Source organism: Arachis hypogaea, chromosome 20, assembly GCF_003086295.3.
Source record: "Arachis hypogaea cultivar Tifrunner chromosome 20, arahy.Tifrunner.gnm2.J5K5, whole genome shotgun sequence".
In the NCBI taxonomy this organism is placed as follows: Eukaryota; Viridiplantae; Streptophyta; class Magnoliopsida; order Fabales; family Fabaceae; genus Arachis; species Arachis hypogaea.
This window is the reverse complement of record NC_092055.1, coordinates 90,765,449-90,785,539: the sequence shown is the minus strand read 5'-3', so window position 1 is coordinate 90,785,539 and position 20,091 is coordinate 90,765,449. Positions and strand designations below refer to the sequence as shown.

The following is a 20,091-nucleotide window of genomic DNA, read 5'->3' as shown; positions in this document are numbered from 1 at the left end:
TATTTTCGAAAATCACTAACCCTTTTTCAAAATAATTTTTGAAAATTCTTCTCCCTCATCTCCTTCTAATTATTTATTCATCTACTAACACTTCTCTTCATCTCACATCACTGCTTCTATCCTTACCCTTGTGTTTGGATTCTTCATTCTTCTTCACCCCTATTCATTTTCTTCTTCTACTAATAAGGAACCTCTTTACTGTGATATAGAGGATTCCTTTTCTTTTCTTGTTCTCTTCTCCTTCTTATGAGCAGGAACAAGGAAAAAGGCATTCTTGTTGAAGCTGATCCAGAACCTGAAAGGACTCTGAAGAGGAAACTAAGAGAAGCTAAATTACAACAATCCAGAGACAACCTTATTGAAAATTTCGAACAAGTAAAGGAGATGGCAGCCGAACCCAACAACAATAATGCAAGGAGAATGCTTGGTGACTTTACTACACCTAATTCCAATTTACACGGAAGAAGCATCTCCATTCCTGCCATTGGAGCAAACAATTTTGAGCTGAAACCTCAGCTAGTTTCTCTGATGCAGCAGAACTGCAAGTTCCATGGACTTCCATCTGAAGATCCTTTTCAGTTCTTAACTGAATTCTTGCAGATATGTGATATTGTTAAGACTAATGGAGTAGATCCTGAAGTCTACAGGCTCATGCTTTTCCCTTTTGCTGTAAGAGACAGAGCTAGAGTGTGGTTGGACTCTCAACCCAAAGACAGCTTGAACTCTTGGGATAAGCTGGTCACGGCTTTCTTAGCCAAGTTCTTTCCTCCTCAAAAGCTGAGCAAGCTTAGAGTGGATGTTCAAACTTTCAGACAGAAGGAAGGTGAATCCCTCTATGAAGCTTGGGAGAGATACAAGCAACTAACCAAAAAGTGTCCTTCTGACATGCTTTCAGAATGGACCATCCTGGATATATTCTATGATGGTCTGTCTGAATTATCTAAAATATCATTGGACACCTCTGCAGGTGGATCCATTCACCTAAAGAAAATGCCTGCAGAAGCTCAAGAACTCATTGACATGGTTGCTAATAACCAGTTCATGTACACTTCTGAGAGGAATCCTGTGAGTAATGGGACGCCTATGAAGAAGGGAGTTCTTGAAATTGATACTCTGAATGCCATATTGGCTCAGAATAAAATATTGACTCAGCAAGTCAATATGCTTTCTCAGAGTCTGAATGGAATGCAAGCTGCATCCAACAGTACTCAAGAGGTAGCTTCTGAAAAAGAAGCTTACGATCCTGAGAACCCTGCAATAGCAGAGGTAAATTACTTAGGTGAACCTTATGGAAACAACTATAATCCATCATGGAGAAATCATCCAAATCTCTCATGGAAGGATCAACAAAAGCCTCAACAAGGCTTTAATAATGGTGGAAGATACAGGTTTAGCAATAGCAAGCCTTTTCCATCATCTACTCAGCAACAGACAGAGAACTCTGAACAAAATACCTCTAATTTAGCAAACTTAGTCTCTGATCTGTCCAAGGCCACTGTAAGTTTCATGAATGAAACAAGGTCTTCCATTAGAAATTTGGAAGCACAAGTGGGCCAGCTGAGTAAAAGGATCACTGAAATCCCTCCTAGTACTCTCCCAAGCAATATAGAAGAAAATCCAAAAGGAGAGTGCAAGGCCATTGAATTAATCACCATGGCCGAACCTGTGAAGGAAGGAGAGGACGTGAATCCCAAGGAGGAAAACCTCCTGGGACGTCCAGTGATCAATAAGGAGCTTCCCTTTGAGGAACCAAAGGAATCTGAGACTCATCTAGAGACCATAGAGATTCCATTAAACCTCCTTATGCCATTCATGAGCTCTGATGAGTATTCCTCTTCTGAAGAGAATGAGGATGTCACTGAGGAGCAAGTCACCAAGTACCTTGGTGCAATCATGAAGCTCAATGCCAAATTATTTGGCATTGAAACTTGGGAAGATGAACCTCCCTTGTTCACCAATGAACTAAGTGATCTGGATCAACTAACATTGCCTCAGAAGAAACAGGATCCTGGAAAGTTCTTAATACCTTGTACCATAGGCACCATGATCTTTAAGGCTCTGTGTGACCTTGGTTCAGGAATAAACCTCATGCCCCTCTCTGTAATAGAGAAACTGGGAATCTTTGGGGTGCAAGCCACTAAAATCTCATTAGAGATGGCAGACAATTCAAGAAAACAGGCTTATAGACAAGTAGAGGACGTGTTAGTAAAGGTTGAAGGCCTTTACATCCCTGCTGATTTCATAGTCCTAGATACTGGGAAGTATGAGGATGAATTCATCATCCTTGGAAGACCCTTCCTAGCCACAGCAAGAGCTGTGACTGATGTGGATAGAGGAGAATTGATCCTTCAAATAAATAAGGACAACCTTGTGTTTACAACTCAAGGATCTCTCTCTGCATCCATGGAGAGGAAGCATACAAAGCTTCTCTCAAAGCAGAGTCAAACAAAGCCCCCACAGTCAAACTCTAAGTTTGGTGTTGGGAGGCCACAACTAAACTCTAAGTTTGGTGTCAAACCCCCATATCCAAACTCTAAGTTTGGTGTTGGGAGGTCTCAACAAAGCTCTGCACATCTGTGAGGCTCCATGAGAGCCCACTGTCAAGCTATTGACATTAAAGAAGCGCTTGTTAGGAGGCAACCCAATGTTTATTTATCTATTTTTCTTGTTCTTTCATGTTTTATTAGGTTCATGATCATGTGGAGTCACAAAATAAATATAAAAATTGAAAATGGAACCAAAAACAGCAGAAGAAAAATCACACCTTGGAGGAAGACCTTACTGGCATTTAAACGCCAGTAAGAAGCATGTTTTGGGCGTTCAACGCCAGAACAGAGCATGGTTCTGGCACTGAACGCTAGAAATGGGCAGCATCTGGGCGTTTGAACGCCAGAAATGCACCCTGGAGAAGAGCTGGCGCTGAACGCCCAGAACAAGCACCAATCTGGTGTTGAACGTCCAGAGTTGTGTGCAAGGGCATTTTGCATGCCTAATTGGGTGCAAGGTTGTAAATCCTTGAACACCTCAGGATCTGTGGACCCCACAGGATCCCCACCTACCTCCACTCACTTCTTCTCACTCCTCTTTCACACAATCCCATAAACACTCTTCCCCAAAACTCTTCACCAATCACCTCAATCTCTCTTCCCTATCACCACTTCACCACTCACATCCATCCACTCTTCCCCATAAACCTACCTCATAAACTCCACCTACCTTCAAAATTCAAAATCAATTTCCCACCCAAAACCCACCCTTATGGCCGAACCTTACCCCCTCCCTTCCCTATATATAGCCCTCCATTCTTCTTCATTTTCACACAACACAACCCTCTCTTCCCCTTATTGGCCGAAACACATCTCTCTCTCTCTCCTCCATTTCTTCTTCTTCTTCATCTCTTCTTTCTTCTCTTGCTCGAGGGCGAGCAATATTCTAAGTTTGGTATAGTAAAAGCATAAGCTTTTTGTTTTTCCATTACCATTGATGGCACCCAAGACCGGAGAATCCTCTAGAAAAGGGAAAGGGAAGACAAAAGCTTCCACCTCTGAGTCATGGGAGATGGAAAGGTTCATCTCCAAAGTCCATCAAGACCACTTCTATGATGTTGTGGCCAAGAAGAAGGTGATCCCTGAGGTCCCTTTCAAGCTCAAGAAGAATGAGTATCCGGAGATCCGACATGAAATCCAAAGAAGAGGTTGGGAAGTTCTAACAAACCCCATCCAACAAGTCGGCATCCTAATGGTTCAAGAGTTCTATGCCAATGCATGGATCACTAGGAACCATGATCAAAGTAAGAACCCGAATCCAAAGAATTATGTTACAATGGTTCGGGGGAAATACTTAGATTTTAGTCCGGAGAATGTGAGGTTGGCGTTTAACTTACCTATGATGCAAGGAGATGAGCGCCCCTACACTAGAAGGGTCAACTTTAATCAAAGGTTGGACCAAGTCCTCATGGACATATGTGTGGAAGGAGCTCAATGGAAGATTGACTCCAAAGGCAAGCCAGTTTAACTAAGAAGACTGGACCTCAAGCCTGTAGCTAGAGGATGGTTAGAGTTCATACAACGCTCCATCATCCCCACTAGCAACCGATCGGAAGTTACTGTGGATCGGGCCATCATGATTCATAGCATCATGATTGGAGAGGAAGTAGAAGTTCATTAAGTTATCTCCCTTGAACTCTACAAAATAGCCGAAAAGTCCTCCCCCATGGCAAGGCTAGCTTTCCCTCATCTTATTTGCCATCTATGTTACTCAGCTGGAGCTTTCATAGAAGGAGACATTCCCATTGAGGAAGAGAAGCCCATCACTAAGAAAAGGATGGAGCAAGCAAGAGAGCCCATTCATGGAGCTCAAGAGGCGCATGAAGCTCATCACCATGAGATCCCGGAGATGCCTCCAATGCATTTCCCTCCACAAAACTATTGGGAGCAAATCAACACCTCCCTAGGAGAATTAAGTTCCATCATGGGACAATTAAGGGTGGAACATCAAGAGCACTCCATCATCCTTCATGAAATTAGAGAAGATCAAAAAGCAATGAGGGAGGAGCAACAAAGACAAGGAAGAGACATAGAAGAGCTCAAGGACATCATTGGTTCCTCAAGAAGGAAACACCACCATCACTAAGGTGGACTCATTCCTTGTCCTTACACTCTCTGTTTTTCGTTTTCTATGTTAAGTGCTTATCTATGTTTGTGTCTTCATTACATGATCATTAGTATTTAGTAACTTTGTCTTAAAGTTATGAATGTCCTATAAATCCATCACCTCTCTTAAATAAAAACTGTTTTAATTCAAAAGAACAAGAAGTACATGAGAATCATCATACTGAACTAGGAAAATTAATAACACTATCTGAACTCTGAGTTCCTATAGATGCCAATCATTCTGAACCTCAATGGATAAGGTGAGATGCCAAAACTATTCAAGAGGCAAAAAGCTACAAGTCCCGCTCATTTAATTGGAGCTATGTTTCATTGATAGTTTGAAATTTATAGTATATTCTCTTCTTTTTATCCTATTTGATTTTCAGTTGCTTGGGGACAAGCAACAATTTAAGTTTGGTGTTGTGATGAGCGGATAATTTATACGCTTTTTGGCATTGTTTTTAGTATGTTTTTAGTAGAATCTAGTTACTTTTAGGGATGTTTTTATTAGTTTTTATGTTAAATTCACATTTCTGGACTTTACTATGAGTTTGTGTGTTTTTCTGTGATTTCAGGTATTTTCTGGGTGAAATTGAGGGACTTGAGCAAAAATCAGATTCAGAGGTTGAAGAAGGATTGCTGATGCTGTTGGATTCTGACCTCCCTGCACTCAAAGTGGATTTTATGGAGCTACAAAACTCAAAATGGCGCGCTTCCAATTGCGTTGGAAAGTAGACATCCAGGGCTTTCCAGAAATATATAATAGTCCATACTTTTCCCAAGTTTAGATGACGCAACCTGGCGTTCAACGCCAGCTCTCTGCCCAATTCTGGCGTCCAGCGCCAGAAACAAGTTGCAAAGTGGAGTTCAACGCCCAAACTGGCACAAAAGCTGGCGTTCAACTCCAAGAATGACTTCTGCACGTGTAACATTCAAGCTCAGCCCAAGCACACACCAAGTGGGCCTCAGAAGTGGATTTATGCATCATTTACTTACTTCTGTAAACCTTAATAGCTAATTTATTATAAATAGGACTTTTTACTATTGTATTAGACATCTTTAAATCTTGGAATCTTTGAATCCGGGATTGTATCTTTGAACATCTTTGGACGCCTGGTTCTTAGATAATGGGGGCTGGCCTCTCGGCCATGCCTGGACCTTTCACTTATGTATTTTTAACGGTAGAGTTTCTACACTCCATAGATTAAGGTGTGGAGCTCTGCTGTTCCTCAGAGATTAATGCAAAGTACTACTGTTTTTCTATTCAACTTAACTTATTCTGCTTCTAAGATATTCATTCGCACTTTAACCTGAATGTGATGAACGTGACAATCATCATCATTCCCTATGAACGCGTTCCTGACAACCATTTCCGTTCTACCTTAGATTGAATGAGTATCTCTTGGATTTCTTAATCAGAATCTTCGTGGTATAAGCTAGATTGATGGCGGCATTCATGAGAGTCCGGAAGGTCTAAACCTTGTCTGTGGTATTTCGAGTAGGACTCTGGGATTGAATGACTGTGACGAGCTTCAAACTCGCGAGTGCTGGGCGTAGTGACAGACGCAAAAGGAGGGTGAATCCTATTCCAGCATGATCGAGAACCTCAGATGATTAGCTGTGCTGTGACAGAGCATTTGGACCATTTTCACAAGAGGATGGGATGTAGCCATTGACAACGGTGATGCCCTTACATAAAGCCAGCCATGGAAAGGAGTAAGACTGATTGGATGAAGGCAGCAGGAAAGCAGAGGTTCAGAGGAATGAAAGCATCTCTGTGCGCTTATCTGAAATTCTCACCAATGATTTACATAATAAGTATTTCTATCCTTCTTTTATTATTTATTTTCGAAAACTCCATAACTATTTTATATCCGCCTGACTGAGATTTACAAGGTGACCATAGCTTGCTTCATACCAACAATCTCCGTGGGATCGACCCTTACTCACGTAAGGTTTATTACTTGGATGACCCAGTGCACTTGTTGGTTAGTTGTATTGAAGTTGTGACAAATTATGAATTGAGATTAGAGCACCAAGTTTTTGGAGCCATTACCAGAGATCACAATTTCGTTCACCAGTGACGTGGATGCATGGGTCACGTGATCGCGTGACCTGATTTGTGCGATTGGCCCGAGTGCAGCCTCGCGGTCGCACAATTCTCTGTTTGAAACTTGGTATTGCCAAAATCCAGGGTGACGCGGTCGCGTGGTCGACGCGATCGCGTGGGTGGCCATCATGGGGATATGACGCGGACGCGTGAGCCATGCGTCCGTGTGGTAAGGCATGTGCGATCAGCACCAGCCCCGCACCTCTCTCGTACAACTTTCGGTCGTGCACCCTTTCTTACGTCGATTTCCAGGTCACGCGGACGCATGAGTGACGCGGACGAATGAGTGACGTGGTCGTGTGGGATGATTTGTGCCACGGGCACGCCTCCAGCCACGCTCTTGCGTGACTCTCTGTTCGTTTTATTATGCTCTCCTAACACCTGCGACGCGGACGCATCAATGATGCGGTCGCGTCGCGTGACCTTTTTTTTTAATGCAGTATGCAGAATGCAAAATGATATGGATATTATGAGTAATTCCAGGTTCAATGAAATAAAATAAACTCAAAAATAAACAAAATGAAATAAAATTAAAATTGAAGAAAAAGAACGATCATACCATGGTGGGTTGTCTCCCACCTAGCACTTTTAGTTAAAGTCCTTAAGTTGGACATTTGATGAGCCTCCTGTTATGGTGGCTTGTGCTTGAACTCATACAGGAATCTCCACCAATGTTTAGAATTCCAGTAGCCTCCGGGATCCCAAACTAGGCACGTAAAGCCTTTGAGCAGCTTCAAATAGATTCTTAGGCTCCCGAGGTGTTAGATGTCAGAACAGATTCCAGGATCCCAAACCTTGCTATTGCACCCGTCTTCTTGTTGATCATCATGATTCCATCCGGGTGGCAAGCAATCTGAATTCTCATTAAAGCGGCCAAACAACTTTCTAGACCCATTCAGTTGAGCTTTACACCAACCTTTGCGTTTAAACTTTGAGCACACAATCATGTTGAACCTTGCTTGACAACTCCAACCACTAGCCATCTTCCTCTTACTCTTAATGCCACAAAGAGCTCTAAGTTGACCATCCGTCTCTAGTAGCCCATATTTAAGTGGAATTAGAAAGCTAAGGGATATGAATTTTACCCACTTGAATGTTGTGAAGGATGATGGTAACTTAGGGGGAGGGGTCTCCAATAACTTCGGCAAGGTGATTTCAAGCTCCACTCCCTTGTGCTCTTTGACAACTTCCACCTCTTTGCAAACTTCTTTAATTTCAACCTCTTCCTCTTGGTAGCTTTCTTCCAATTCAATCTATTCTTCATTACTTACCAAGGGTATGGAAGGTTGTGCTTCTTCTTCTTGAATCTCCATCTCTTGATTAACCTCTTTCAAGTCCTTAACCATGATATGCCTTGGAGGTTGTACACCCTCCTCAACATCAAATACAACCGTCTTGGAAGGAGGTTCTATGTCTTGACTTTCCCATGGAGGTTCAGCATCTCCTAAGTCTGTAACCACTTCTTCTTCTTCGATAATTACAGCTTCCTCCACTTGTTCCAATACAAAGTCATGCTCCGTACTGTCCACTGGAGTTTCTAATATCTCCTTTATGCTACGTTCGTCATTAGATTGCCCACATGAAGCCATGGGAGCACTTTGAGTGTCCGAGCGTCAGGAACCTAATTGAATTATCGCTTGATTTAGTTGATATAGAGTTGCATGAAATCGATCCGCTGCTTCCTTGAGATGATCCCTTGATTCTTCCTTCACTAATTCTTCAACCACTACTTCGACTTCAAGGGTTTTTACTACCTTTACCCTTTGGGCCTCCTCTAGCTCCTTATGAAGTATGGATTCGCGAAGATGATCCCTTCTCTCTTGTTTCATGTCAATAGCATCATTGGGATCATGTTGCTCTTGGATTGATGAATGTGGGTGCTCTTCCATGGATGGTGGTGATGGGATGGAGAGATCATTCTGTGATTGAAAAGGAAGTGCACTAGAGCTTGAACGTTGATTGTTGAAGGTGTTTGGTGGTCCGATTTGGGCGACGAGAGCTTGTATAGTAGAGTTTAGATCGGCAAGTGCTTTCTCCATGGAGGTTTGGGGTGGATAGGAGGGTTCATTTGGCTCATAAGGTGGTTGGTATGGTGGATACGGGTTAGGGTCATATGGAGGTGAATGGTGGCAGTTGGCTTGTGAGTGTGGTGGTTCAAAGTTGTGTTGAGGAGGTTCATAGGCATATGATGGGGGTCCATCATATCTATCATCTTGGTATGCCCCCTGGAATGACTCTTGACTATAGTAATTTGGTGGATGTTGGTTGTCACGGAAGGGTCCACCATAACTATTGTTCTGACATGCATTATTGAATGGTCGTCGTCCATGATAGTTTGGAAGGTGTTGTTGCCTAAAGGGTTGATTAGATCCTCGTGGCTCCGTCCATCTCTAATTGTTTTGACCTTGGTGCATGTTTCTGTTATAGCTTCTATTCCTTTCAACATTATTAGAACCAAACTCAAAGCGACGGGGGTGAGAACTCATAGTTAGTTAATAAAAATTAAAAACGAAAATAAAAATAAATTTAAATTAAAAGGTTATTGAAATTTAAATTTGAAATTTGAAAATTTTGAAATTTGAATTTTTGAATTTGAATTTTGAAAATTGAAAATTGAAATTTAAATATTGAATTTTGAAATTTGATTTTTGAAATAAGATAAGATAAGATAAAAATTTTAAAATAAAAATCTGAATTTTTTTCTTTGAATGCAAATTTCGAAAATTTAATTAAATAAAGAGAAAAGATATTTTTGAATTTAATGAGGAAAGAGAAAAACAATAAAATGACACCAAACTAAAAAATTTTTTAGATCAAAACGAAGAAAATAACTAAGAACAACTTGAAGGTCAAGATGAACACAAAACAAATTTTTGAAAAATTTTTAATAACTAAATAAAAACCAATAACCTCTTAATTTACGAAAAAGCAAAAATAAAAACAAAAATAAAAACAAATAAACAAGTAAAAAGCAAATATTTACAATAACCAATAATAAGGCACACGTTTGCAATTCCCCGGCAACGGCGCCATTTTGACGATCGATTTTTCTATCGGTAAAGAAATATAAAAATATGATCGTGTTGTAAGTATAGCTTCTAAACCAACAGAAAATCCTTTCGTACAAACGTTTTGGTTGTCACAAGTAACAAACCCCTTTAAAATTGATAACCGAAGTATTTAAACCTCGGGTCGTCTTCTCAAGGAATTGCAGGGAAGTATGTTCTTATTATTGGTTATGAATCTTGTAAATTGGGAGTTTTGAAAGTAAGAAAGTAGTATGTTAAATGATAAATAAAATAAATAAATAACTGTAAAATAAATTCTTGGCAAGGTATGAAAATTAGAAGTTCTATCCTAGTTATCCTTATCAATTGTGATGAGAATTGAATTTTTCTCCCACTTTGTTAACCTCTAACTATGAAGGTAAGTTAAGTGGATGAATTAATTTTGATTCCTCAGGTCCTAGTCTTTCCTTGGGAAAGGCTAGAGTTATTGGAATTCAAATTAATTCTTGAAGAATTCCAATTTTCAGTCAATAATGAGTTTGATAACTCAAGTGTCTCCAATGACTCAACCAAAGCCAAAATGGAAAAATTCAAATTATTTATATCATAAATAAAAGAGAGCAATAATAAATCTGAATTACCTCAAATTGCATTAAGTAAAGAAGATCAATCTAAACATAAAGAGTTCATAAACTAAATTGATAAAATAAATAAAAGGAACATTGAACCTGAGAAGAAGTTGAAATCCTAAATCCTAAAATTATGAATTATGAAAAGCATGATTATGAATGGATGCATTCCCCCACTTTATAGCCTCTAATCTGTGTGTTCTGGTATGTTCAGGTTGCGGCAAAGCGACGCGGAGGCGTCGTCGAACACAACTGGAACCGCGTCATTTGGACCTCTGTAGCTGAAGTTATGGTCGTTTGAGTGCCAGGAGGTCAGGCTGGACAGCTTTAGCAGTTCCTTCAATTTTCTGTATTCCTTCCACTTTTGCATGCTTCCTTTCCATCCTCTGAGCCATTCTTGCCCTGTAATCTCTAAAATCTCTTAACACACATATCAAGGCATCTAATGGTAATAAGAGAGGATTAAACATAGGGAACTTAAGGCCAAAGAAGCATGTTTTCAATCAAAGCACATAATTAGGAAGGCAAATGTAAAACCATGCAAATAGTATGAATAAGTGGGTAAAGAGTTGATAAAAACCACTCAATTGAGCACAAGATAAACCATGAAATAGTGGTTTATCACTCATATATTAATCAATTGTTAGACGTTATGCATTGAGATTCTTGTATATAGTTTGGGAAAAAAAGAAAGAAATCAAAAATGAGAAAAACAAAAGAAAAGAAAAAGAAAAGAAAAAGAAAAAAATAATAGAAAAAAAAAAGAAAGAAAAAAAATTGAAAAAAACACGAAAAAGGGGACAAAATGCCCCAAGGCAAAATTCAATAAGAATCAATGCATAAGTGTTGTGAAATGGAAAGAAAATGCATGCGTATGTAAAAAAGTGAAGAATGGATAGTTAGGATAATACTTAATTGTATAGGTCATCATAGGTTAGGTGGGAAAGTTTAAGCTCATTAAAGATTCAAATTTCAAGCTCACTTAACCATATATGATCCCACCTTGACCCTAGCCCCATTACAACCTTTGAGAAAGACCTCATGATAATTGTATGCATGCATTGAATATTTGTTGATTGTTAGATGAAGAACAAATTTTGGAAAGCATGAAATAGAGGAAAATTGAGTGAATCAACCCCTAAACACTTGAGTGACTAGAGCGGATACACATCCGGTGAGGGTTTGATTGCTCAATTATATGTTTTCACCACTATCCTCTATATTCTTGCAAGTTTGTAATCTTTTTGACAATTCAATGCAATTGTGGGTTGGATTTGGTTCCTATTGCTTTAGCCCTTATGCACATATGTTCTTTTAGAAGTTGATTTGTTTTTGTCAAGTATTTGCAATCATATAGGTAGTTGCGTTTATATAGGTTGCATATAGTTTAGTTCCATTGAATAAATGTCATACCCTTTACTTCATTCTTGGTATAGCACAAGGACATGCTATGGTTTAAGTGTGGGGAGGTTGATAAACCCCCTTTTTAGGGTTTATCTTGTGTTAAATTTAGAGCATTTTATTAACCTTTTCTCACATTTATTCAATAAAATATCATGATTTTTTTATCCTCCCTTAAATTGTGCTTAAATGTGAAAACATGCTTTTAGACCTCTAATTTGATGATTTTGATTCAGCTTTGATTCCACTAGATGCCTTGATTTGTTTGTTAAGTGATTTCAGGTAGAAAAGGCTAGGAATGGATCAAAGGAGTGAAGAGGAAAGCATGCAAAGTGGAGAACACATGAAAAAGCCAAAGATTTGAGATGCATCATCCACGCGCACGCGCACCGTACACGCACGTGTGGATCGCAAAACTTCAAGGGACGCGCACGCATGCTGTACGCGTACGCATCAGTGGCTGCACGTGATTTTTAAATAGAAAACGTGCCCAGTGAATTCTGGGAAGCTGTGGGGCCCAATTTGCAACCAACTTTGGCGCAAAAGTGCTTTCAAGGACCAAGGATTGAAGGGAATTACACACATTCACATCTTAGCATCATTTTAGACACATTAGGATTAGTTTAGAGTTGGTTTTAGAGAGAGAAGCTCCCACTTCTCTCTAGGATTAGAATTAGGATTAGGTTTAGGTCAATAATCTTAGATCTAGGTTTTAATTCATACTTTCATCTACTTCTACTTCTCAATTCTTTGTTGTTGAAATCATTATTCTTCTATTCTTTTGTTGTAATTTCTTCTACTTTGTTTCTATACTTTGTTGTAGATCTACTCTTGTCTCTTCTACTTTCTTTCAATTTAATTTGAGGTAATTCATGTCAATAATGTTCCTTTTGATTGTTGTTGTTAATTCCTTGCAATAATTGTTGTTAGATTCTATTCTTGTTGTAGATTTACCATGCTTTCCTTTTATACCTTCCAAGTATTTGTCAAAATGCTTGAGAAGATGTTAGAGTAGAATTTTATGTTCTTGGCTGGGAAAGGTAACTTAGGAATTCTTGAGTGCTAATGTCCAAGTGATTGATAGTTGGTAGCCATTGACTCTAGCTCTCATTAATTCAATTAGTGAATAACTAGGACCTATGGACTTGGATTGATATAGCTCACTTGACTTTCCTTTACTTGTTAAGAGGATGACTTAGTGGGATTGATCCTTGCAATTATCATATTGTGGTTAGTGATAAGGATAGAGAGCCTTGACCACCAAACCTTGCCAAGACCTTCTGTCATTTGATTTGTATTCGAATTTACTTTTCTTGTGTCTCATTCAAAACCCCAAAATATACATGTCCATAGCCAATAACAAGAACACTACCCTGCAATTCCTTTGAGAGATGAACCGAGGTTTAAATACTTCAGTTTATAATTTTAGGGGTTTGTACTTGTGACAAACAAATATTTGCATGAAAGGATTATTGTTGGTTTAGAAACTATACTTCAACGAGATTTCATTTGTGAAATTCTGAACACACAAAAGTCCGATCATCAGAGAGGCACAACATTGGTGGCAAATAGAGAGCCAGTTGCTGTGACTTCCAAATGCAAAAATCCCTTGGGGTGTGTTTCAAACGACATTCTATAAGAAGTATGTCCCAGAGTCAGTGAGAGAAGCAAAAGAGTTAGAGCTTATGGAGCTGAACCAAGGCTCAATATCAGTAGCAGAGTACACAAGCAAATTTGAAGAGCTCTGTAGGTTCTCAAAGGTATGTCAGGGAGCCCCAGAGTCCTATGAGAGTTGAAAATGTATCAAGTACCAAGGAGGCCTCAAGGATGACATCATGGCTGCTATAGCTCCCTTGGAGATAAGAATGTTCTCAGAACTAGTGAACAAAGCGCGAGTTATGGAGGACTATGCCAAGAAGGTAGCTGAGGTGAGAGTAAATTGTGGTTATGCTAACAACCGAGCTCATGGCGATTACCTTGGACCAGGGGTACAGAACTTTAAGAAAGATGGACACACTACTCAGCATCTTCAAGGTCAAGGAAACTTCAGAAGGGAGAACAATACTCAGTTCCAGCAGATGAGAAAGAATAAAATGAATTTCTCCAAGCAAGAAATGAATTATTGAGAAGAAAGAATGAAATGGAAGATGATGTTCATGCTAGCAGAGTATTATTGGTAGTTCATGGGGTTTTATGTGGATATGTAAACACTCACTTCTTATTGACTCTTAGGCCTAGAAAGTCTTCTTCAAGCATCAAGCAACACACTGCTATGACCTCTCATTATTCCTTTATCCTTGGCTATTATTTTGTTCATAAGCTTTATTTGAGTGTCATGTGTAACAAGTTCATTGATTTCTTTATACTTGACACATTATTCACTATAGACACTTGGCTCACATTCCTTGTTAAAGCATTGATGCCCAGCACCTCTTTGGGTTACTAAATGCCTTGTAGTTAGGTTGCTTTTGATAGTGGACTTTCAGCTGATGATCCCGGGTTAGTTAACCCAAGTCACCAAGTGTTGATGCACTCCAAAGAGCTTAATAATCCAAGCAGATCCTAGTACAAAGACACCACAGGCATATATTCTAAGGTTCAAGCTATTGGTGTCTAGCTTTGTTTCTTTTTGTTTTTCTTTTGTTCTGTTGCCATTTTTGGCTTTTTCTTTTCTCTTTTTTTTGTTTTTCTTTTTAACCAAGGATTTTTATTTGATTGAGATTCATAGACAGTAGGCCACTTTCTACTTAGAGGGAGACATCCTAGTTCTCTTATTCACTAAAAGTGAGCTATCATACAATCACACATACATACCACCACTTACTTTTATTGTACTTCTGTCTAACAGAGAACTATCTCACTTCACATTCAAACATTTCTTTTATTGAATTGAAAATGCAGGGGACAAAGCATGCTTTTTGTTAAGTGAAAGTAAACACACAAGCACACACATAGGCTAGCTTACTTATTTTAAGAGTGATTCTACTTGTACTAGATGAACACTTTAGCAAGACACAAGTTAAAGCATTTTTCAACAGTAAGAGTTAAGTGTAGATACAACCTATTGGTTTGCAGTTCCTTTGTCCTTCCTTCTGTTGTGCCCTTTTGAGTTATGATGCATAGTGTCTTCAAATGGTAGTGAGTGCCCTGCACAATTCTCAAAAGTTGCTTGCTTCTCAAGCCCTTAGGTGACTGGTTAGTATGCATGAATTGAGTGTGGCTTTTGGGTTTGATTTGGTGTGGGAACACCAAACTTAATTCCTTGCCACTTCCTCTGATGCAACAGGTTGACTATATGTAAAATCTTGTTTCCTTAAGGCTATGGAATTAAAACTAGAAATCAGTTAATTAAGTGAATAACCTGTTTGATTGCTTAGAGCTAGTATTGTGCAGGAGGTGAGAATGTGCTTTTAAATGAGGTTTTGGTGGAACACCAAACTTAGAATCCTTCATTCTCCCTTAAATTGTTTTGGTGTGCAACACCAAACTTAGCTCCTTGCAATGCATACCAATTATTCAACATTTTTATTGAAAAGGCTATGAAAAGAAAACTACCTCAGGTTGGGTTTGCCTCCCAACAAGCGCTTCTTTATTGTCATTAGCTTGACATTCTTCAATTCTTTTCAAGAAAGTTGTAGGTTCTGAACCTCTTTTTCTTTATCCCATTGTCCTCCCAAGTACAGCTTTGCTCTGTGACTGTTTGCTGTAAATTGACTCTTTGTTGCTTCATCTAGCAATTCAATACTCCCATAAGGAAAAACCTTTGTCACCAGGTACGGACCAGTTCACTTAGACTTAAGTTTGCCAGGGAAGATCTTAAGCCTTGAGTTATACAGGAGCACTTGTTGTCCTGGTTTGAACTCCTTCTTTGTGATCTTCTTATCATGCCACCTCTTAGCTTTTTCCTTGTATATCTTAGCACTCTTATAGGCTTCTAGCCTGAATTCATCTAACTCATTTAGTTGTAACAACCTTTTCTCTCCTGCAGCTTGGGAATCAAGGTTGAAGAGTTTAGTGGCCCAAAAAGCTCTGTGTTCCAGCTCTACAGGGAGGTGACAGGATTTGCCATATAATAACTGAAAGGGTGACTTGCCAATAGGGGTTTTGTAAGCGGTCCTATATGCCCATAAGGCATCTTCTAACTTCCTAGCCCAATCCTTTCTCGTGCTTCCCACTGTTTTCTCTAGGATCTTCTTCAGTTCCCTATTTGCGAGTTCAGCCTGGCCATCAGTCTGAGGGTGGTACGGTGTGGCTACTTTATGGATTACTCCATATTTGTGGAGGAGTTTTTCCATCTGTTTGTTGCAAAAATGACCACCGCCATCACTAACCAGCCCCTTGGGCACTCCATATCTTGTGAAAATGTTCTTTTTAAGGAATTGGAGGACAATCTGTGCATCACAGGCGGTTGTGGCTATTGCTTCCACCCACTTTGATACATACTCTACTGCCACCAGGATATATCTGAAAGAGTAGGAAGGAGGAAAAGGTCCCATGAAATCAATGCCCCATAAGTCAAACACCTCCACTTCCAGGATGAAGTTTTGAGGCATCTCATTTCTCTTTTTCAATCCTCCAGTTCTTTGACATTCATTCCATTGATGAACAAACTCTCTGGCATCCTTGAAGATGGTTGGCCAATAAAACCCACTCTGTAATACCTTTGCAGCTGTTCTCTCTGGTCCAAAGTGCCCACCATATGCTGAGCCATGGCAATGCCATAGTATGTCCTTCATCTCACTTTCAGGGACACACCTCCTAATCATTCCATCAGAACATCTCTTGAATAGAAAAGGTTCATCCCACAAGAACTTCTTTGCTTCATTGAGTAATTTCTTCATTTGTTGCTTGGAAAATTCTTGAGGTATCTTCCTTCATACCTTGTAGTTTGCTATGTCAGCAAACCAAGGTGTTTGTTGAATTTGGAAAAGATGTTCATCAGGGAAGTTCTCATTTACTTGATGTGGTTTGTCTTGCTTAGCTTCTTGTGGCACTCTTGAAAGATGATCTGCTACTTGATTTTCACTTCCCTTCCTATCCCTCACTTTAATATCAAATTCTTGTAGCAGCAACACCCACCTAATAAGCCTTGGCTTTGAATCCTGTTTAGACATTAAATACTTGAGAGCAGAATGGTCAGTGTATACTATAACTTTTGAACCGATCAAGTATTGTCTAAACTTATCAAATGCATATACAATTGCTAAAAGTTCTTTTTCAGTGGTGGTGTAATTTTTCTGTGTTTCATTCAACACTTTGCTAGCATAATATATGACATGATGTAATTTGTCCTTCTTTTGCCCCAGTACAGCACTGATAGCAAGGTTGCTTGCATCACACATAAGTTCAAAAGGTAAATTCCAATTAGGGGGTGTGATGATTGGTGCTGTAATGAGCTTTCTCTTGAGAGTTTCAAAGGCATGTCTACAGTTATCATCAAAAATGAAGGGAACATCATTCATTAGTAAATTGCTCAATGGTTTTGCTATTTTTGAAAAGTCCTTGATGAACCTTCTGTAGAAGCCAGCATGCCCAAGAAAACTTCTTACTGCTTTCACATTAACAGGTATAGGGAGTTTTTCAATAACTTCTATACCTCTACATGACACTTTATGCCCAAGAACTATTCCTTCCGGAACCATGAAATGGCATTTTTCCCAATTCAACACCAAATTAGTTTCTTGGCATCTTTTCAAAACAAGAGTTAAGTTATGCAAGCAAGTGTTAAATGAATTGCCAAAAACAGAAAAATCATCCATGAAGACTTCTAAAAATTTTTCCACCATATCAGAAAAAATAGAAAGCATACACCTTTGAAACGTGGCTGGGGCGTTGCACAGCCCGAAGGGCATCCTTCTATAGGCAAAAACTCCAAATGGGCATGTGAAGGAGGTCTTTTCTTGATCCTTGGGGTCCACCACTATTTGATTGTAACCAGAATACCCATCTAGGAAGCAATAATAAGCATGGCTTGCTAGTCTTTCCAACATTTGATCGATGAATGGCAAAGGAAAATGATGTTTTCTTGTTGCATCATTCAATCTCCTGTAGTCTATGCACATTCTCTACCCAGTCACTGTCCTAGTGGGGATCAACTCATTCTTTTCATTGGTGATGACTGTCATTCCTCCCTTTTTTGGCACAACTTGAACCGGACTCACCCAAGAGCTGTCTGAGATTGGGAAAATTATCCCTGCATTCCATAGCTTCATCACTTCTTTTTGAATCACCTCTTTTATGGTTGGGTTGAGTCTTCTTTGAGGTTGAACCACAGGTTTTGATTCTTCCTCCAATAAAATTTTATGCATGCAAATAGTAGGGCTGATGCCTTTGATGTCCTCAATTGTCCACCCCAAGGCTGTTTTGTGAGTTTTTAATACTTCAATCAACCTTGCTTCCTCATCCATGCTCAAAGAGGAATTTATAATTACTGGTAATGCCTCTGCTTCCCCAAGAAACACGTATTTGAGGTGAGGAAGGAGAGGTTTCAACTCCTATTTTGGTTTATCCTCTTTCTTGTCTTCAATGAGTATTTCTATCACTTCCTCTCTTTGTTCTTGCTGATGCTCCAAATAGTCGTCTTCAAACATTTCTTCTACCAGCCCTTCTATCATATCCACATTCATGTAGTTTTCTTGCTCTGAGGGGTGTTGCATTGATTTGAAGACATTGATTACCATTTGTTCATTATGCACCCTGAAGGTCATTTCTCCCTTCTCCACATCAATAGTGGTTCTTACTGTGGCTAGAAATGGTCTCTCCAAGATGATTGAGCTGCTTCCTTCCCCTTCTGTGTCTAAGATTACAAAGTCTGCGGGGAAGATAAACTTTCCGACCTTCACTAGTAAATTCTCCACAATACCATTGGGTGTCTTGATTGATCTATCGGCCATGACTAGTGACATTCTGGTGGGTTTAATTTCGTCTATGGCAAGCTTTCTCATTAATGATAGAGGCATCAAGTTGATGCTGACACCTAGATCACACAGGGCGTTTTCCAATGTTATCTTGCCTATGGTGCATGAGACTACAAAACTCCCTGGATCTTTGAGCTTTGGTGGGATACCTATCTGGATCACAGCGCTACATTCTTTAGTGAGCATGATGGTTTCCTTTTCTTGCCAACTTCTGTTTTTATTGATTAGCTCCTTATGAACTTGGCATATAGGGGCATCTGCTCCAGTGCCTCAGCCAAGGGAATATTTATCTCCAACTTCTTGAAAGTCTCAAGGAACTTATGAAATTGTTGGTCTTTTGCCTCCTTGTTGAATCTCTGGGGATATGGCAGTGGAGGTACAAAGGTCTTCTCTGCTTGTTGCTTTTGATTCGTTGTTGACTCTTCAATTGCTTCATTCCTTTTTTTTTGGAATTTTTGATTGTTCCTCCTTTTCTTGAGTTTGCTTTGAAGCTTGCATGCTTGCCATTGCATCATCATCATTGGCTTCTTCTGTGTGTGTTGACTGTTCCTCTTCTAGTGGTCTTTTGCTGCTCTTCAATGTTCTCCCACTCCTTAATTGTATTGCCTTGCATTCTTCCTTAGGATTTGGGATTGTGTCACTCGGCAGTGAGCTTGAAGGTCTCTCAACAGAAATCTGTTTGGAGATTTTCCTAATTTGCCTCTCTAGGCTCTTCAAGGAGGCTTCATGGTTCTTGGTTGTCATTTCCTGGTGTTTCAACATTTTGTCTATCAAGGTCTCCAAGTTAGTGAGTCTTTGAGATTCAGGTGATGCTTGTGGTGGGTTGTGAGATGTGGGTGGTGGATGGTAGGCATTTTGGTTGGTGGGTTGGTTATTGGATTGGTACTGGATGGGGTTGGGGTAGTTGTTTTGAGGTTTTCTGTAGGGGTTCTGGGTAGTTTGCTGCTGGTTGTGGTTTTGGTTGTTTCTTGAAGTGTTTTGGTTTGAGTTCCTCTGCCATGGTTGTTGGTTTTGGGTGTGATTATCTCCCCATCTGAGGTTTGGGTGGTTCTTCCAGGATGGATTGTATGTATCACCATACACTTCATTTGGTCCTTGGTTGTGCATATACTGTACTTGCTCTTGCTGTTGCTCCTCTTGAATTTCTTCATTTTGTTCCCATGTGGATGATGGTTGGCTTGTGTTAACTGCTGCAACTTGGAGGCTATCAATCCTCTTGGCCATTTGCTCAAATTGTTGTTGAATTTGCTGCTGCATCATCTTGTTTTGAGCCAAGATTGAGTCCACCCCTTCTAGCTCCATTACTCCTCTCCTTTGTGATGGTTGGCGATTTCTTTGATGAGCAAAGAAATATTGATTGTTGGCCACCATGTC

General features: G+C 39.7%; 1 non-coding gene across 1 annotated transcript; it reads right to left on the bottom strand.

Moving 5' to 3' along the window:
• Positions 1-783: 783 nt before the first annotated feature.
• On the bottom strand, positions 784-891 carry LOC112788762 (small nucleolar RNA R71). Its single transcript, XR_003196112.1, has one exon. It is a non-coding gene; the product is annotated as a small nucleolar RNA R71 (small nucleolar RNA).
• Between the last annotated feature and the right edge of the window lie 19,200 nt (positions 892-20,091).